This window comes from Misgurnus anguillicaudatus, chromosome 4, assembly GCF_027580225.2.
Source record: "Misgurnus anguillicaudatus chromosome 4, ASM2758022v2, whole genome shotgun sequence".
Lineage (NCBI taxonomy): Eukaryota > Metazoa > Chordata > Actinopteri > Cypriniformes > Cobitidae > Misgurnus > Misgurnus anguillicaudatus.
Window position 1 is genome coordinate 7502469 of NC_073340.2, and position 21566 is coordinate 7524034.

Consider the following 21566-nt stretch of genomic DNA (forward strand, 5'->3'; position numbering starts at 1 on the left):
TCTGGACAATTTTCAATCTGGTTTCCGTCAGCATCACAGCACAGAGACAGTGCTCATAAAGATAATAAATGATATTCGCTTAAACTCTGATTCAGGTAAAATATCAGTGCTGGTGCTACTAGATCTTAGTGCTGCCTTTGACACAGTAGATCACACCATACTCTTACATAGACTGGAAAACTGGGTAGGGCTCTCTGGGATGGTCCTCAAATGGTTTAAAACATACCTACAAGGAAGAGGTTACTATGTGAACATAGGTAACCATAAATCTGAGTGGACATCCATGACATGTGGAGTCCCACAGGGTTCAATTCTTGCAGCGCTTCTGTTTAATTTGACTATGCTCCCACTTGGTCAAATAATGAAAAAGAACCAAATTGCTTACCACAGCTATGCAGATGACACCCAGATATACTTAGCCCTGTCACCTAATGACTACAGCCCCATTGACTCTCTATGTAAATGCATTGATGAAATTAACTGTTGGATGCGTCAAAACTTCCTCCAGTTAAACAAAGACAAAACTGAAGTCATTGTATTTGGAAATAAAGATGAAACTCTCAAAGTTAACACATACCTTGACTCTAGGGGTCTAAAGACACAAAATAAAGTCAGAAATCTTGGTGTAATTTTAGAGTCTGACCTTAATTTCAGTAGTCATGTGAAAGCAATAAGCAAATCAGCTTACTACCATCTCAGAAATATTGCCAGAATTAGATGTTTTGTCTCAAGACAGGACTTAGAGAAACTTGTTCATGCTTTCATCACCAGCAGGGTGGATTACTGCAATGGACTTCTTACTGGGATCCCCAAAAAGACCATTAGACAGCTGCAGCTCATACAGAACACTGCTGCCAGAATTGTGACCAGAACCAAAAAATCTGAGCACATTACTCCAGTCCTCAGGTCCTTACACTGGCTTCCTGTTACATTTAGAATAGATTTTAAAGTATTGTTACTCGTTTATAAATCACTTCATGGCTTAGGACCCAAATACATGACAGATATGCTAACTGTATATAAACCTAAAAGATTACTCAGATCATTAGGATCAGGTCAGTTAGAAATACCAAGGGTTCACTCAAAACAAGGTGCGTCAGCATTTAGTTATTATGCCACCTCTAGCTGGAATCAGCTTCCAGAAGAGATCAGATGTGCTTCAACAGTAAACACTTTTAAATCTAGATTAAAAACACATCTGTTTAACTTTGCATTTACTGAATGAGCACTGTGCTGCTTCACACTGACTGCACCTTTAACTCAAGTCACTTTTACTTCTGTTTTATTCTTTTTAACATTTTAAAGTGTTTTTATTAAAATCACATTTATTTTCTTTCTAAATTCTCATGTATCTTTGTTTTTATTGTGATTTTATTGTGTATCTATTATTTTTACATTTTCTTTTTTCTCTTTTATATATTGTTTTCTCATTTCTATGTAAAGCACTTTGAATGACCTCTGTGTATGAAATGTGCTATACAAATAAACTTGCCTTGCCTTGCCTTGCCTTGCCTTGCCTTCTTAAGAAGACTCGTAGCTGGAACACAGAATCAACACTTTCACAACTCACTGTGGCTTTTTTCTCTTACAGGTGGCTGGTAGCAGTGGATACGGTAGGTATTTCTCAGGTAACTGACTCGTGGTCTCCTTCTTTAGAAGGCTCGTGGCTATATGTGGCTTTTGGTGGCCTAACGTGTACACAGTAGGTGGGTTTACTCACAGACCTCCCGTGGTAAGATGTTTACTCGTGGTCTTTGCCTCCAAGGCCTCTGTTACGACCGGGGGATTCAGTACTGTCACCGTCGAGCCGAACGCTGCCCTCTCCTCTCCGTACGTGTAGCTCCAGAGATCTGGACAGGGGCGCACCTTTGAAGAGGCTCTGCGACAGGCAAGTTACTACACACTAGGCTTCCACAACAGTGTACTTGTTCCTCACATATGCACTAGCACTCTGTAATTGTACTCACGCAAAGGTCTGGGTCTTCTGTGCAATCCACCACCAGCTCCACACTGTATCGTTGCACAGCATATAATTTTAAAAGCACTTCACCCACCGCACGGTGTCTTCTCTCACGACCGACTCTCTATAATGGCTCCTGACAACAGATACACAGCACTGCACTGCAAGACATCAAGTGTACACACACACTCAGCAAAGTCAAGACTCACCCACGACACACTTCAAGTGACACAAAGTAAGGTCAGGCCATGATCTTCCCGGAGCCGGCTGAGAACCTGCGGGGCGTTGTAGTAGGGGAAAGCTGATGGTTAAATGTAGCTGTCGCAAAGATCTTCCTTCCTGGCAATGCTACGCCGCCGGCTCACCCACCACTCTGCTCCGTGATAGGGCCGCTATCCTAGTTCGCTGGGGGCTCACACACACATTGAACAATACGTTTGCAATAAACACATCCAGCTGTATATTCCTTGTACTCACGGTAAGTTATCACACTTCCTCTCTTTATCTCCGCGATGTCCACACGGGCTGATTTCCTTCACGCTGCATGTAATCCAGTCATACTCATCCGACTATCACACTGAAGATATGCATGTCAATACTCTCACAATATCAAAGACTTCCAATATACTCAGCCACGCTATTATCCTCTTCCTCCGTTTCCAACCAGCGTCTCGTATAGTCCTCCGTTTCCACGCCACAGCAGCACAATATCCACTTCACCACCGGAACTCACGTACCGACTGCAACCAAACAACAACAACCCCTACTGGCTGGTTTTCGTGTCCTCTTTATACTCCTTCGCTTCCTTAAGTTCTCCAATCCTTGATCGCTGCGTTTATTTGCCACACCTGTGTTCAATCGGCTTGATTTTGCTCGCGGCGTTTTCCCGGAAGTTCCTGTATTTCTGCTTATCCCGCCGGGTGGAACTCAACCCCGGGCGGAACCAATCTTCTAGAGTTTTGGTTCCGCCCCATGTAATCGTCACCGTGTGACAAGTGCATTGCTAGAATATAAATATATTGTATTGCAATAGGTAACATTAGGTATTAACATTAAATCAAACTAAACAAGAGATTTATAAATGAAAATGTTTAATAACAGTACTGACTTATGGTTACAATTGAAATTGTTTTGGTATAAATGCATCAAAATTTAAATAATACATGCACAATTTACTGTTTCCAATAGAGAACAGAGAAAGAAAGAAAGTTTAGAAGAAAGAGAGTCACCAGCATTGAACTAAAATCTTGGCTAAGGGGTTGTGTAAACCTAAACTTTTAAACGCCGAGCACTTTTTAGCTCTGATACTTGAGCTGTGAGCCAGTTGGTTGTTGTGATACTTGTCCCCGCCCCTCCTCCACTGTGATTAGACGGCTGTGTGAGAACTGACATTGACGATCGGAGCTTTCCACCCAAAGTTGAATCTCTTTCAACTCTTGACGCTCAGCGCGGAAAAACGCTGAGCGCCGGCTTATTTTAAAAACGCAGAGTTTCCATTAAATCAATTAAAAATCTGCGCCGGCCGCGGGCGTAAAACTTTGGTGTCCATGCCCCCTAAGGGGTTGTGCACACCAAAACTTTTAAACACGGCTGAAAACGCCTGGACAACGCCGAATGCCAGCTGTTTCTTTAGCTGAGCGCTTTGGTCGCTGTGATACTTTAGCTGTGAGTCGGTTGGTTGCTGTTGTAATGGCCCGCGCCTCCTCCACTGTAATCGGACAGCCGTGTGAGAACTGCCAATGATGAGTGGAGCTTTTCACCCAAAGTTGAATATTTTTCAACTCTCAGAGCTCAGCGCTAAGGGGGCGTGCACACCAAAGCTTTAACGCCTTTTACGCATGGAAGCTCAGCGTTTTTCAAATAAGCCAGCAGCTAGCGGTTTTCTTCCGCGCTGAAAAACTGGTGCCCGGCGGTTTTTCCACGCTCAGCGGTGAGCGCCGAGAGTTGAAAAATGTTCAACTTTGGATGAAAAGCCCCGCTCGTCAATGTCAGTTCTTACACGGCCGTCCAATCACAGTGGAGGAGGGGTGGGGACAAGTATCACAGCAACCAACCGTCTCACAGCTGAAGTATCAGGGGGCGTGCACACCAACGCTTTTACGCCCGCGGCCGGCGCATGTTTTCAATTCATTTCAATGAAAACTCTGCGTTTTTCAAATAAGCCAACAGCTAGTGGGTTTCTTCCGCGCTCAGCACCGAGAGTTGAAAAATGTTCAACTTCGGAAGAAAAGCTCCGCTCGTCAATGTCAGTTCTCACGCGGCCGTCAAATCACAGTGGAGGTGGGGCGGGACAAGTATCACAGCAACCAACTGTCTCACAGCTGACGTATCAGAGCTACCAAAGCGCTTAGCTGAAGAAAGCTTGCACTCAGCTGAAAAACAGCTGGCATTAGACGTTGTCCAGGCTTTTTCAGCCGCGTTTAAAAGCTTTGGTGTGCACGCCCCCTTAATGGCAAGAAAAAGACCATAGAGAATGAACAGAAGAGCAGAGCTCATGGAGACCAGCCCAAAAATGGAAAAATGGAATGGAAAAGGCAGAAAGGCTGAGCATACCCTAACATTATCCCTTCCCTTGACCATGTGACCAAACCCAACATGATACATTCAAACTGACGATTAGAAGACCACCTTTAACCCCCACTGTACTTGACAAACAACTCTGCCAATAGTCAGTGAGCACAGGAATGCAGATGGTAGATCTGGGAATAGGGGTTGTGCCATTAATTCCTGTTTTCCCAGAGTGCACCCTTATTTTCAGCCTTACAACTCTTAAACTCTCCCAGTGTGAATCTAGAAAAAATCCTATCTTTTAGCCAAGCGTTCACATAAAACACCTCTTATTGTTCACTTCTCAAGTAATGAAAGTTAATTTTTTGCTTGAAATAATATGAACAGCAGCTCTGCTAACCCTTCTGCTTTTGCTTTCCTGTTTCTATATCGGGATACCCAATACAGGTTACAGAAGCACAAGTATGGATCCAGAAGCACAAGTATGGATCCAGCCTCACATGTGAAGACTTCAGATGATGCCAACGCCCCCAAAGACTTCAGATGATGGCAACTATAGATGGACTTAAAAAACTGCCATATTGTAATCACTGCCTCATAGTTTTTACAATAAATAATAATATTTGAATGGACAACGTTTACGCTTTTATATTCCCATTTGTTTGTCCACAATACTCTGCTGGACAATGCAAACTGGTGTGTTTTGCATCATCCAAATATTGTTAATTTACATATATTACAGACATTGTAACAATAGAAAGTGGGTTGAAAGTCTGTAAACTTATGCGGCTTTCACATAGGATGCGGTGTGCGCTGCGCTCGCCGCTGGGTTCCGCGCAGCCAAGCGATTTGTGCTCTGATGGCCAGACCACAGTAGGCGGGGTTTTCAATAAATTACTACAGTGTTTATATTTGCGTTAAATAGTCGATGAGGAATACAGAGACTGTTGCTCGTCTCCATTTCACGTAACTTTAAGCCTACCTACAACAATGCTGCTTGACTTAAAACACACCTGACATGCCAACTTGAACTGCTACGTGTTTCCATGACACGGCTTTCCTTCCGATGTGTCTGTAGGAGCATACACTTGTATTATAAAGCTCTGAGAATCCCAAGTGTAAGCTTTAGTCCATTTTGCTTGTTTGGATGCCCCATTTCTATTGGCCGCGCGGATATACACGAGTAACATCTTTCTACGGGATGTTTATTAAAGATGCTTAAACATCTTAATTTAATTTAAATGCCTACACTGTAAAAAAATGCTGTAATTATGCAGCTGGTTGCCAGTAACTTACTGTAGAAAAAAAGTCTGAAGATGTTTCATGTTCATTTAACTTTGAGCAAACTGTTGCCAGTAAATAATATTAATGTAAAATCTACAGTAAGTTACTGGCAGCTAGTTGCCAGTAATACACAGTAATACTGTAATTTCTAAAGACATGTTTTACAGTAGTTGTGTTTTAAGCTAAGCCTTGTCTATGAAATCAAGCTTTTATGTGGCTTAACGCATTAATTAAAATATTAAATTCTGTATACACTTTATTATTAAAACATACTATGCAAGAGCAAGCAGATTAGCCAATGCATTAAAATTACAGTTTGCTTAAAGATGCAGTGTGTAAATTTTAGCGGCCCCTAGTGGTGAGGTTGCAAATTCCAACCAACAGCTCAGTTCACAGCTCGCCCCTTGCTTTTGAAACGCATAGAGAAGCTACAGTAGCCGACACTGGACAAACATGTCATTGTTGGAGACATCTTAATAAAAAGGTTTATCCATTAAGGGCTTCTGTAGAAACATGGCGGCACAAAATGGTGTCTTCCATGTAAGGGGACCCTCTGTGTATGTAGATAAAAACATCTCATTATAAGGTAATAAAAACATAACAGTTCATTATGAAAGGTCTTTATACACCACTGATAATATAGTTTTGTATATTATTTAGCATTTCTGTCAAGAGATCCTTCTAAAAATTACACACTGCACCTTTAAAATATAACATTTTATTAATTAGGTGCATACTCAATTTTATCTTGCCATATCCATATACGGTTTCTGTGGGAGAAAAATGCTTAACATTCAATTTAACGCATTGCTTTTATATTTTGGGCACGTCTGCTTGCCCTTACATGATTTAATACATTTTTTTTAATTCAGCTGTTAAAAAAGTTAGTTCTTATTTAAGTTATCGCAAACACTTGATTGCAGTTGTTGCTGCTAAGGGTGGCCCAATAATATTCATTAAAAGCTGTTATGCTTTACTAAACTACATGTTTATAATTGCTGTTAACTATATGATATGACCTGTAGAGATATACCTATAGGCCTGTATACCAGCTGATATATGTGGTCTTAATTTTAAATTGAGCTAAATCAAGTAATATTATTTTAAATAAAGTCATTTTAGCATGCCCAAATAAACGTTAATCAATTAAAACATTGAGAAAACCTAAATAACTTTGGAAAACCACTAGCCACTGTGGCTGGTGAACAAAAAAGTTAATGTCAAGCCCTGTATATAATATAATTACTATTTCACTGTGCACCTGATCATCATGTTTTCTTTGTTTGTTTTTTTCAATAACAACTGACTAGATGTACATTATCTCTTACTTATGTTTTCATATTTGCTCCAACACTCACTGACCCCTCAAAATAGTTATGTGTGCTGTAATGTTATGAATGAAAGTGCTAAATTAATCCCACATTAATTTGAATTTCACATCTTTCGTTTTGTCTTTGTATACAGCATTAAATCGCTGCTCAAGGGCCTCAGTGAAATGATTCTTCAGTCACCAGCAACTCCCGATAAAGACAAAACCTAGAAAACTTTAATGAATTTTAATGGATACAGCAAAATCATATTCACTTAAAACAATACTTCAAATAGGCTTTTAAGCCAAAAATATGGGTTGTGTTACTGTCATAGTCTGGAATTAATCATTTAATTATTGTTTCATCATCATCATCTGTTCCTCATTTGTTTAACTATTGCTCCACATGTTCTTTGTTATCATCCATGTGTATTTAAGCGTTCTCCCTTTGTCGGATCTCGTGTTGTATACATCTTTGTTACATGTGAGTTTTTCCCCCGGCTGCCAGTTAGTTGTTGTATTATTATATTAAAGTTTATCATTTATCCTAATCTCCATCATTCTTCCCCGGTCACATAACATGACAGTTACAATCTATATTTCACCTTTCCTCAGAAATTCAGATTTCTTTTGGTCTATGAGATTTGGAGCCAGAGAATAGTTGGACATCTTGTTTTGCTTCATGTTCTTGAAGACACACTGGTTAACTATTTTCTCAATCACTTCTCCACTTAGAGACTTTCCAAGAAACCGATTTTCTCCACAGATGCCTTCAGATCCTGTTAAAGGTTTTATTATCTGAGGTTAGAAAACAGTATGTATTCTTCAAATTACTGCACGAAAAGAGAGAAACAAAAAAAAATGTGTTTGTATTAGCGAGAGTACAAACAATGACCATGTCCATGTAGTTTCTGGAGTACTTACAGCTATCATCTCTTCATAAAAATGTGCAGCATGGGTTCCTTAGCATTCAGCCATCCTTTCACATGTTCGAACCAGGAACCAAACATGACTGGAAAAAATAATGTCTTAATATCAAAGTGTCAAAATAGTATTTTGTTTTTTTTAAGTAAAGGGGAATAGGCCTAAATGATCATTGGAAAACCTTAGATGCATGTACAGTAGTGTTGCAAAAATGTCAACTGAATCTAATGTTTCAATAGCAAAGTAAAGTAAAAATTCAACTAAACTGTTGCTAGTGAAAAAATTCAGTTTTACTAGTGAAAATATAACTTAAGTCATTGTTTTTGTTTTATTAAAGATTTTCATATGTATCTGTTCACTTAATTAAACTTAATAACTGGCTTTCCTGCCTTTATTCCGTTAGGCGAGATGGTGACCTTTTGTTCATGATTTAATCAAAGCTTGAGTCAAGAGTAAATCTTAGGGCAAAGGTGTAAACCTTTCTTTATCTTTATGATAAAGAAGTGGTCTCAGTGAGGCTATCATGGAGGTCTGGGATGCATTTACAGCTGACATTTCACAAGAATTTGTCAAATTAATCCTTGGTGTCCCCAGAGTAGCCACAGATGTGTGACTACCTTTCCTACATATTGTACTGCAAAGCCTTTTTAGCCATGTCCCTATATTTACATAATAAACAAATAATGCATAATGAAAATGATGTTGTTGTAATTTCAGATAATAGATTTTTTTCTATAGAAATCATTGCACAGGTAGTTTATAGGTTTTATGCAGCTTTCACATAGGACGCCGTATGCGCTGCGCTCGCCGCTGATTGAACTGCACAGATTTGAAGTTGTAAAGTGAATCATTGTAATTGTTTCATGATTGGTTACTACCCCTGCCTATCAAAACTTTGCTGGCTATGCATTGGCCGGTTTTGTTTTGGCGTAATCCAGTCAAAAGCCTATGGTGCGCTGAATGACACCTCGCTTATCCAATGTGCGCTTCCAGGACATTTTAAGTTGTCAAACCTTATCTGATTGGACAAAACAGAAAAATTGGGCGGGATATTCATTGGAACAGTCTAAGGAAGCAGGAAGAGATGGATTTTGACAAGAGTTGGGATTTCCTATTAAAATATTTAGGAGCAACAAGATTAATTAATAGATCCTGAAGATTAAAAACAATTAAAAGAATGATGATGATGTGTATTTATAGTTTTTCCCTGCTTTTTTTCTTTCCTTTTCTTTAACAGTTAATGTTAGTATAGATCTTTAGTCCACACTCCAGATCAGTGGGTGGTGGTAAATGCACCCGAAAGTTTTTTGCCAACCACCAATAAAAACAAAAGAAGAAGATAAAAATCGATATTTAGAAAATAAACATGATCGATCATACATAACAGACGCGAATGTAAACAAAGGAGGATATTGCATGATTTTTCACTATTTTTCGTTGTTTTGGATTAAAACGTGGGATGCCATTTGAAGAGTGGACCCTTGCGTTGCAAAGTACGCTGAAGTTTTTTGGATTCGTCAGAAATGATCAGAACCATATACAGGGAGTGCAGAATTATTAGGCAAGTTGTATTTTTGAGGATTACTTTTGTTATTGTACAACTACAGTGCTCTTGGTCAATTCAAAATGTTAACAAACCCTCAAACCTGAACATTTAAGTAGTAAAAGTGAAATTTTGGCTTTATTAAGAGAATATTTCTATGTACATCATTATTAGGCAACTATTAGTGTGCAGAATTATTAGGCAACTAAATGAAAAACAAAGATTTTACCATCTCACTTGTTTTTTTTTTCACTTGTTAAAGTGAGAATAATAAACAGACTCTATATTTACAAAAAAAATTAATAAAACAATAAAAAATAAAAAAAGATATAGACTCAGTGACCAGTATAGCCACCCTTCTTTTCGATAACAGTCACAAGCCTTCCATTCACGGATTCAGTCCGTTTCTTGATCTGATCTGAACCAACATTTTGTGCAGACGCAACCACAGCCCCCCAGACACTGCCCAGAGAGGTGCACGGTCCACCCTCACCGAAAATGCCCTGTCCAAGAAGGGATCAAAAGGTCTTAATAGGGTTTAAGTCAGGTGAATAAGGGGGCCATGTCATTAGTTTTTCATCTCTAAGGCCTTTACAGGCCAGCCATGCAGTGGAGTACTTGTGATGTATGTGCTGAAACGTTGTCTTACAAAATAATCAGTCTTCTTGAAAGATGCAAACTTTTTCCTGCACCACTGCTTGAAGAAAGCGTCCTCCCCATTACCGGCAGGCAGGCACAGACAGGTATTATTAAACATGAGCTTGTTGGACCTTTTTTTAGGTTGAAAATGGAAATAAAAAACAACTCTCAGACCTACTGCCAATTTTTAGAAGACACTTTCTTCAAGCAGTGGTACAGGAAAAAATCTGCATCTTTCAAGAAGACTTTTTTATGCAAGACAACGCTTCAGCACATGCATCAAAGTACTCCACTGCATGGCTGGCCAGTAAAGGCCTTAAAGGTGAAAAACGAATGACATGGCCCCTTCTTCACCTGACTTAAACCCTATTGAGACCTTTTGATCCCTTCTTAAGCAGGACATTTTCAGTGAAGGTAAACAGTACACCTCTCTGAACAGTGTCTGGGAGGCTGTGGTTGCGTCTGCACAAAATGTTGGTTCAGACCAGATCAAGAAACTGACTGAATCCGTGAATGGAAGGCTTGTGACTGTTATCGAAAAGAAGGGTGGCTATACTGGTCACTGAGTCTATATCTTTTTTATTTTTTATTGTTTTATAATTTTTTTTGTAAATGTAGAGTTTGTTTATTATTCTCACTTTAACAGGCGAAAAAAAAACACGCGAGATGGTAAAATCTTTGTTTTTCATTTAGTTGCCTAATAATTCTGCACACTAATAGTTGCCTAATAATGATGTACATAGAAATATTCTCTTAATAAAGCCAAAATTTCACTTTTACTACTTAAATGTTCAGGTTTGAGGGTTTGTTAACATTTTGAATTGACCAAGAGCACTGTAGTTGTACAATAACAAAAGTAATCCTCAAAAATACAACTTGCCTAATAATTCTGCACTCCCTGTAGAAAGAAATGTGAGTACCGATATCCCTATTTATATGCGGTCGTCTGCATTTCATTAAACCCTTTTCACTCCAGTGTATTGATTGCAAAAACAAGCTCAGAACATGAATCTTGAGTGTTTAAGCTTTCAAATAATGCAAAGTTTATGATTGTTGATTGAATGTTTGATGTTAAACAAAGTACAGAAACACATAGACACGCCTCCAGGGCCCGCCGCCCGGCCAGTACGAGTTTGTTAGTGAATGTTTTCTTCGCCATCACACTGCGTTCAATCCAACACAACTGTCAACAACTTCTTCTTCTTTAGTTTTTAATTGGCAGTTGACTCTACTAGGTGTATTACCGCAACAGCTGGACTGGAGGGTGGAACAGGAATCGCAGTTTTACTATAAATTAGATTCTTTTTAGAAGCCCTGTAACCCTTAAAAAGGAAAAAAAAAAAAAAAAAAACAAATTTTTACAGTTTTTTTTCTGTAAAATGTTTCTCAATTCAAAAACAACTTCATTTGCATCTACCTGAGCTTTAAAGGCATAGTGCACAATGTTTGAAAGCCAGTGTTGATATTTGAAATCACCTAAACAATCACGCCCCTACCCCAATAGAATCTGGACTTTTTTTGATAGACCCGCCCCACACATACGCAACCCAGGCAACAATGTTGGTTAGAATACACGCCCCTTACTGGTGATTGGCTACAAGTGTGTTTTGGTAGTCGGCCTGACTTTTCCAAAGTGTTTTTCAGAAATTCCACTTTTTTCCACCGAAATTGCCACTTCCTCATGTCTGGATCTTTTAGTGCTTACACTTAGTCTATGTTATTCCTCACATTAGGTTGAAAGTAATAAATACCTCCCAGATGCTCCTTTCTCCCAGATATACTGCCATTTCTCATAAGTTCTTGCTTTATACTTTTAACCTCTGCCTTGCTGAGTTTAATCTCCACCTCCACAAAATCATTATCTGCAGCAGCATATTTACTCATTCCCCTCCACCCCCTTGTGCGCTGAAACCCACAAGAAAGAACACTTAAAACCTGCCTTTTGCATTCCACTAGCCAGTTGTAAAATTTCAGATACTATAACTGCTTGTCTGTTACACTCCCAGCTATCTACCTATAATAGGGTAAACCATAGCCATAAGTTCTCCTGTGTAAACTGCCAAGCCATCTGTTAGCCTTTTTGCTATAGCCAAACCCAGTTCTGGTACCACATGTGCCACCCCCACCCTACTATCAGTTCTTTTGGATGCATCTGTGAACATAGTCATACTCTGACTATACTTTTCTGCAATATAACTGTTCACTCTCCATTTGTCTATCTCCTCTTCCTGGTTTTCCTCAAGCAGTCCTAAATCCACTTTAAGTTCTTCATCTGTCCAAGTGGGGACTACAGGTAGCACCACTGTAGGACTTATTTTCAGTGAACTTAATCTCATCTTCACTACCTTGTGGTTTTTTTGTCCATCCAAAGCACACTTGTGAACTTCAGGTGGATGCATGTGATATTGTGTGCGAGGGTGGATCTGTGGCATGTGCAGGAACTGTGATCAAAGAACTTATATTGACAAGAAGTGAAAACCAATAGAACGTACCACTGCAACACCAGCGCCCAGCAATATATAGGCTCCATACATATACACACATATCAGAATTGCTAGAAATGGATTATGTAATCTAAATAATCTCTGTCCAAAAGTGGCAATTAACAGACATAGCAATGCATCATGTTCTATAAGATTATAATGTTAAAATGGAATTACTCAATAAAGCAAGAAAAAAACTACCTCAAATGTGTATCTATTTAAAACATCAAAATCATGATCACACGCAAAAAGTCGCTAGAGCAATAGACGGTTTCATCGGACGCACGTGATACACGTCTGGATCCGAACCTTACTTCCGGTTTCGTTTTTTTAATGGTCTGACTAGTTGCTAAACTGATCTCTTGAACAAATGCCTCGTCGAAAATAACAATAAAGTTGGATCCACGTGGACTCGCATTAAGGGTCCCTAAAGTCAACAACTACCTGAAAGTACCAAAACCACCTTTTGGAAACTTTTATTGGAAGTGTAAATACTTTTTTATTTAGAGCAGAGTCCCATTAGTTTGAATGGAGAGGGCGGGGTTATGACTTGTACTGCAGCCAGCCACCAGGGGGCGATCACAGAGCCAGAGGCTTCACTTTTCAAGGCTTATGAGCAGTGTTAGGAAAGTTCACTTTCTACATGAACTAGTTCAGTTCACAGTTCACAAATTTTAAAATGAACTAGTTCAGTTCATAGCTCATATTTCCAAATTTTGAACTAGTTCACAGTTCCAAAAATGAACTAATTTATTTATAGTTCTTTTTCCCCATATTATTAAAAAAATATATATTGCCATATAGCCCATATAGAACCACAGACAGGAATGATTTTATCAGTTTTAACACTGAAGCTAAATGCATCAGATTTCATATTCATATCCAACTTTAAATCCTTATCCAACCAGGGTTTACGAGCATTGACTGTCTTTTAATTTTTGTATTTGCTTGCACATACCTTGAAAGGCTAGCCGGGTGCTTCAAGGGGGTTTTCCGGGCGAGAAGCGCTGCGAGGCGTTGAGTGTATGACAACTCAGGTATTGCACACCGCACGTGCACGTTAAATAGCGTGAGCTTGTCTATTTCAAGATCCAGAATATGTGTAAGCAGCCTTTGTTAATCGTTAACGATTTAGGACAAATATGATGTTATGTTATCTAATGTTAAACTATGCGAGTGGCGCAGCAGGGATTTGGATAGCAGCGTCCAGTCAGTGTTGTTTTGATGACGTATGCAGCCTGGTGGCAGTGTTGCCAGATTGGGTGTTTTTTTCCGCTACACATTAAGGCCTGTTTACAGTGTGTTTTAGACGGGTTTTCGCCTGGAAGACTCTATAGAAATCTGGCACCCTACTGAATGACGTTAAAGTGAGAGAACGTGCCGTTCACAAGCCCCAGAATGAACGAGTTCACCTTGCGTTCATCAGGCAGTAATACAGTACGTTCAGTTCACGTTCGCCCAAAATATGAAGTAGTTCAACACTGCTTATGAGGCACACCCGGACAGGACCTATAAGGTTGCTTAGTTGGCAAGGAACACAGTCACTGAGTTGGCAACACTGCTTCAGCCAATCCCCTTTTTTTAAGCAAGTAAGCCCCGCCCACTTATTAACATTGAATTTGCATACAAGTTGAAAATAAAAATGAACACGAAAATTAAAACGAAAATGAAAAAGAAAAACAGAACATAAAATTAAAACTGAACTTTACATTTTAATTTTGTCCCTATTATTGCTTGGGCATGAATAAAAAGCCTTTTAAAAAATGTATTTACAGATTCCTTTTCAAGCTTGCCTTTTAATTTTAATATTGTCAGTCTTGTCTCAAGGTTATATTGAAAATGAACTGTCAAATAATCAATTTAATTTAATTTTTCAATTTGGCCGGAATGATGCTTCATCACGTTAAAAATGAAAATGTAATAATTTAATATAATGTTTTAATTTTTATTTTAGCATTTCATTTTCAAATTTGGGACATATTTTGCGATTTTATTTTTTATTTTATAATTTAATTAATTATTTTATAATTTAATTAATTAATTTTAAAAAGTCCAAAACACCTTCCTTAGGTTTCCTCTATGGCCAGCTTAAGGGTGCGGCGTCCCAGCGCCCCCTAGTGACCAGCCGCTACTGGGTGTAAGGGGAAATCCCCTATATGGCGAGGCTGCAGACCGTCTCCATGGAAACGGAGTTGTACACTGACGTCATGGCTATATAAACCGAAGACTCTCGGCGAGCGCTCATTCCTTTGGTTAATCTGAACGACACAGGACGGATTAATTAGCGGTTGCTCTTAACAAAGCGAAAAACTCAAAACTCTACAGATACATTGTTCGAGGACAGAAAGTTTATTCAGTTCATTCAGTTTATTCTGTTTATTCTGTTTAGACCGAGTTTTCACAGTGTGTCTACAATCCACTTGATCGTGTCTTCATCACCGTCTTCTACAGACTTTGGTGGAGGTGTTGAAAAGGTGGATTTCCCCCTCCCTATCACCACTGTCAGCATCTCGACTTCATCGTTGTTCGCCAGGTGCATCGATGTAGAAGAAGCTGGAAAAGTGGATTTACCCCCAACTACCTTTCCGGTGAACTACTACTGTCCGCTGTGGGCTTTTTAGGAGGACACGCCGATGTGGTAATTGTTCCGAACGCTGAAACGTCTGTTCAGTACCCTGGACCGTTATCCTTATCAGACGACATAAGCAGCGTTTGGTTACAAACAGAAGGAGAAGAGGAGAGTGTTGTAGCTGCTGAAAACAACATAGCAGGTGAGTCTGAAGTGGACGATGTAACTTTATGCATATTATATAGGCTACACCGTACAGGACATGTTTTATTAATAATAATGATAATGATAACGGTTGATAATAATCCAAAGATGTGGTACATGAATGTGTATTTAAAAGCTAATTGCAAAGCACATATTTTAAGGTGGAACGTTAGAGTTGCTGACAGGAGCAGCGCGCACGTCTTAAATTAGGTCTGCTGTGTTTCCTCTGGGATTTTTCCAGCTTTGGCGGCAGTACATAATCATTTTTAAAACGTAGAATATATACGTGTATTTTATAATTTTCATGCTGTCGTTGGCTTTTCCTTATACTTATACTTATATCCTATGGATTATCTATATTTGATTTAAAATGGATTTTCTAAAAATACGTTTGCAGCTCAGTTCGCATCTTTATTGTGTAACGTTACAAGTTGTGTGTAGCGGAAACACTTGTCTCGTCTGTGTGTAGATTTTTTTTCTTCCAAACGCTGTTGTTGACTTCTGAGATCGTCCAGTCTTCATTCATGCAGTTTTAAAAGTAAAAGTAAATGAATTTAAGCATGAATGACATAACGGGGTGGTTTCCCAGACAGGGATTAGACTAGTTCTAGACTAAAATAAATGTAAGAGCTGCCCAAACTGAAAACAACTTGCACTGACATATCTTAAAATACATCAGTGCCCTTTGTTTTGCCTCAAAATGCATACCAGTGATGATTTTAGTAAGGCATGTTTGTTAAAACTAGTAATATTTTCTATTTAAAGGCCTAGTCCTGGTTTAAGCTAATCCTTGTCCGGGAAACCCCCCCAACATTGTTTAAACTAGAAATGTATATTGTTTATAATAAATACATATATTATATACACATGTAAATGTTTCTATACATTCATGAATGTGTGTATACAAGATAATTACACACAGCACACACACATATATTATGCCAAAAATCACTTTTATTGTATATGCGATTAATCGCGATAAATCGTTTCCCAGCCATTAATAATGTGTTTAATGAGAAAGAATTTGAAAAAGAAGTCTCGCACAAAAATGAGAAATGCGTCACATCACTTAACTTCTGCGTTAGAAATAAGGTGGATAATTTTTTGTACAAGACATTGTTGATTCCAAAAGTACGATGTGCTTCCTTATACAACTTTTTATTTTACTCGGAAAATATCACATTCATGTGAAAAAATGGATAAAAGCTAAGCCAAAAAAGAAATTAAACATTAGACAAAATCAAGAACAAAAAGCAAGAAAGACCTATGAAGCATTTTGTTACTTTAAATTGTTGTAACTTGCCAATGGCATGAACATTTTTTATTTTACATTTTTATGTACGTTTATTTGTTTTCCACTTGTTGCGAGTTGTATATTTATGTATAAACATTTGTATAATTCTTGCATTTGTGTAATTAAAAAAAAAAAAGGTAGCACTTGTTTTTAAGACACAGATTAATCTTTGCCAAGGTTGTAAGTGCAGCCAACAGCAGCACGTGTTGTTCATCTGTTTTGTAATGATTTTTACAATTTTACAAATGATTTTTGAACAATTTACTGCTGTCATAATAAGCCATTTATCGTTACAGCACTAATTTACCCATAATTTATTTTTACAGCAATGGATTTTGTTCTTCCAAATGGTGTGTTGTCTTCTGAGATTGTTCAGCATCCTGGACCCTCCTCAGAAGCCATAAACAGTGTTTGTTTTGAAGAAGAAGGAGGAGACGAGAACGCTGAAAACATCTCATCAGGTGAGATTGAAGTGGACTGTGTAACTTTAACGCACACGAACAGTAATTGTGTGGATTTTTAGGCACCTGCAAATGTGATGATAACCATTTAATGAAGGTCAATAAGGTTTTAAAGTAAAATTGGGTGATATTAAACCATTAAAGGGATAGTTCATAGAATAATTTTCTCATCCTCATGTTGTTCTAAACCTGTATAAATGTATTTTTTTCTGACCAACACAAAAGAAGATATTTTGAGAAATGATGGTAAGCGCACAGCTCATTACAGTAACCATTGACTTCCATTGTAGGAAAAAAAATGATGAACCCCATTCACTTCCATAATAGGAGAAAAGAATACTATAGAAGTGAATGGGGCTCATGAACGGTTTGGTTACACACATTTCTCAAAATATCTTTCTTCATGTTCATCAAAACAAAGACATTTAGACATGTTTGTAACAACAGCGAGAAAATGATGACAGAATTTTCATTTTTGGGTGAACTATCTCTTTAAATGATTCGCCCTTTGCAGGAGTTTAGATAAAGATATCTGCAATATAACGTGCTTTCATGCTAAACTCGTCTAGAGAGGATGAGAGAGAGCTTTTGAATGAACAATGAATCATTGTTTGTTTGTTTGTTTGTTTTTAGGGAAAAAAACAGCAAAATCCATTAAAAGAAGAATTGCAAAATTTTTCTGTACAATGGGGAAGAAGATCAAGAGCCCTTTTGTTCACTGCTTCGGTAGGAACAAAGTGGTATCTTTCGTACCCTCCCCAGAGCTGAATCCGGGGAAGGCCAGTGATGATCTGGTCAAATCAGAGATGAAGTCCAGTTCCGGGATGAAGGCTGATGATGATATTTCTCATCCCGTGGCAAAGGCAGACTATGATCTGCTGAATACTACAAAGCCTGAGGATGTATCGTCTGCCCCCCAGCATTTCACTGGTACTTCTTCCGTCAGTATTCCTCAGTTTGTCATCCCGAGGGCAGATACCAGTCTGCATATTGTGGATTTTAGCGAAGACGATTCAGTCGATACTGTGCTGAATGCTCGCACCAATCCTGCCAATCCCAAGCCAAAGAAGCCAACCTCATCTACTACCGGTGAGTCTACTATCATTGTTTACCTTCATGCTGTTGGAGTTTATTTAAATCAATCAAAGTTTTTGTGTTTTTCATGATCTGTGCTTTTTGATTATGATATTGATACAGATGAGGTGCTTGGGGCGATTGGCTTTACCAGCAGGATGTACCCAAAAAGCCACGAATCTGATGACAAACGGGTAACAAACTCAAATTATCATTGATGTGTAAATTGTAGAGCAGGGGTCTCCAACGGATAAAACATTTTGGTAACCCTTCTGGAGGGCTACTTTTTGATATAGTTTACTTAAAACTTTTTTGTTTATTTTACTTGTTGATAAAGGGTTTCATTAATCCATGTGAACCCAAGGAGAAGACGGACACCAACCCTGCGAATCCCAAGCCAAAGAAGCTAACCTCATCTACTAGCGGTGAGTCTACTGTCATTGTTCCCTTTCATGCTGTTGTAGTTTATGTAAATCAATCAAAGTTTTTGTGTTTTTCATGATTTGTGCTTTTTGATTATGATACTGATACAGATGAGATGCTTGGAACGAGTGGCTTTACCAGCAGGATGTACCCAAAAAGCCATGAATCTGATGGCAAACAGGTAACAAACTCAAATTATCATTGATGTGTAAATTCTAGAGCAGGGGTCTCCAACCTTTTTGTGGCAAGGGCTACCACAACGGATAAAACATTGTGTTAGCCCTTCTGAAGGGCTACTTTTTGATATAGTTTACTCAAAACTTTTTTTTATTTTACTTGTTAATAAAGGGTTTCATTAATCCATGTGAACCCAAGGAGAAGACGGACACCATCTCTGCCAATCCCAAGCCAAAGAAGCCAACCTCATCTACTAGCGGTGAGTCTACTGTCATTGTTTACCTTCCTGCTGTTGTTGTTTATTTAAATCAAAGTTTTTGTGTTTTTCATGACCTGTGCTTTCTGATCATAATATTAATACAGATGAGATGCTTGGGGCGATTGGCTTTACCAGCAAGGTGTACCAAGAAAGAGAAGACTCCGATGGCAAACAGGTAACAAACTCAAATTATCATTGATGTGTAAATTCTAGAGCAGGAGTCTCCAACCTTTTTGTAAGCTACCATAATGGATAAAACATCACAGACTATGTGCCCTTCAAGGGTGCATTGAAAATGCCCAGATTTTAGAATCTCAAAGCTTGAAAGTTATGTGTACAGTGTCGCAAGCATATTTTTCATGTTGTTTTTTTTTTGTATTTGCAGGTCGCCATAAAGCAAGTTTGGGAATGGAAACATAATCCTTACACTGATATTGTAAGTTATCAAAACAAGTCTGTGAAAAGATAATTTCTTTATGTAATATTATTTATTTATGCATAAATGTGTTATAAATATATATATTTAGTTGATGAAGTGCTTATCGCTTTAAGAATGGTTGAAATTTGTAGACAGATGATATCTATTTTATCTTAATTTTATCAGAAGGTTAACAACAATTCAAATGATGCCAATTTTAAGACTGGCACCATTCCCAAGACAAAGGGTTTTATTAATCCATATGAACCCAAGGAGAAGATGGACGCCAACCCTGCCAAACCCAAGCCAAAGAAGCCAACCTCATCTACTAGCGGTGAGTCTACTGTCATTGTTCCCTTTCATGCTGTTGGAGTTCATTTAAATCAAAGTTTTTGTGTTTTTCATGACCTGTGCTTTCTGATTATAATATTGATTCAGATGAGGTGGTTGGGGCGATTGGCTTTACCAGCAAGGTGTACCAAGAAAGAGAAGACTCCGATGGCAAACAGGTAACAAACTCAAATTTCTTTCAGCAAACAGTGTGCTCTTTACATAAAGATTTATGTTTACTCAAAACATTAACCGAGTTAACCGATTGTAGATTCTCAAAGCTTGAAAGTTATGTGCAGAGTGTCAGGTGAGAAATAAACTCGCAAGCATATTTTTCATGTTTCTTTCTGTATTTGCAGGTCAACATCAAGCAAGTTTCAAAATGGACCCGTAACCCTTGCATTAATATTGTAAGTTATCAAAACAAGTTTGTGAAAAACATTGTTTTATGTAATTATATTATTTATTTATTTAAATATAGTGCTTATTGCTTTAAATAGAAATGTGTGGACATAATTGATATGTATTTTATCTTAATTTTATCAGAAGGCTGACAATAATCCAGGCAATGCCAAATTAAAGACTGGCACCATTCCCAAGGCAAAGGCTGGCACCGGTGTTGGCAATCCAGTTCGAAAACCTATTGCTATTCCCTGTGGTATCATGGTGAAGGCAGACCCCAAACCTGCCATCCCCAAAAAGACGGCTGTTTTTCATAATCGTGATAAGAAGGTGAAGGCAGACCCCAAACCTGCCATCCCCAAAAAACCGGCTGTTTTTCATAATCGTGATAAGAAGGTGAAGGCAGACCCCAAACCTGCCATCCCCAAAAAGACGGCTGTTTTTCATAATCGTGATAAGAAGGTGAAGGCAGTAACCAAACCTGCCATTCCAAAGAAGACAGCTGATACCGAGGTGAAAGCATATAGCGAGGAGATCAATGCGGCACACAGTGAGTCTACTGTTATGATTACTCTAAATTGGTGGATCTTAATCGTTTTGATGGCCTCTTATTTTCCACAGAAATATTTGACGGATCCCCTACTCACCATATAGAAATATACAGATATGTTTTAGCTTATTTCATTGCTTGTTTTATCTTGTTTTAAATCCTTTCAAGTCATCTTATGGCCCCTTTGGAAGTCTTTTGGGCCTGTCCTTTAGAAACAACGCTGTAAGGATGGGTTGCAATAACAAACCCCTGATTTGCTCTGAACTCTGCTTAACTTTATTCTTGTTGGTCAACTCATAAACATGAAATGTGGCATTGTTGCTGTTTGAGTTCTTATTCTAAATCAAAGGTTCTAGCAACCGCATACATTTTCATGTTTTCTGTCTGTTTTTCAGGAACCTTGTGTCATGATTATTGTATTGATACAGATAATCCGCTTGGTAAAGGTAGCTTTGGCGCTGTGTTTCCGGGGACCAGTAAAGCCGATGGCAAACCGGTAGGGCACTCAAACTTATTTCAACAAACATTTTGCTCTGTACAGGTTTGATCAAAACATTTGTTAAATCAGTTAACAGATTGTAACTCAGTGGTTTTCTCTATTTGCAGGTTGCTATTAAGTTTGTGAAACGAAGGCAACCAAACCGTTACTTTATCATGGTAAGTTACAGTAGTTGTTTAAGTGCTTATTACTGTAATAATATAACTGTAGGTTACATGAAGCACAGTTTAACAGACACTAAAATGCTATAAGCACC

The 21566-nt window shown here is 38.4% G+C and overlaps 2 long non-coding RNA genes across 2 annotated transcripts; one reads left to right on the forward strand and one right to left on the reverse strand.

The window, feature by feature from the left end:
* Nucleotides 1-4965: 4965 nt before the first annotated feature.
* On the reverse strand, nt 4966-14434 carry LOC129420515 (uncharacterized). Its single transcript, XR_012369201.1, has 3 exons — nt 13609-14434; nt 7986-8073; nt 4966-7840 (listed from the first exon to the last, which is right to left on the reverse strand). It is a non-coding gene; the product is annotated as an uncharacterized lncRNA (long non-coding RNA).
* A 403-nt stretch (nt 14435-14837) lies between these two features.
* Nucleotides 14838-17182, forward strand: LOC129421371 (uncharacterized). Its single transcript, XR_012369203.1, has 2 exons — nt 14838-15421; nt 17044-17182. It is a non-coding gene; the product is annotated as an uncharacterized lncRNA (long non-coding RNA).
* The last annotated feature ends 4384 nt before the right edge of the window (nt 17183-21566 follow it).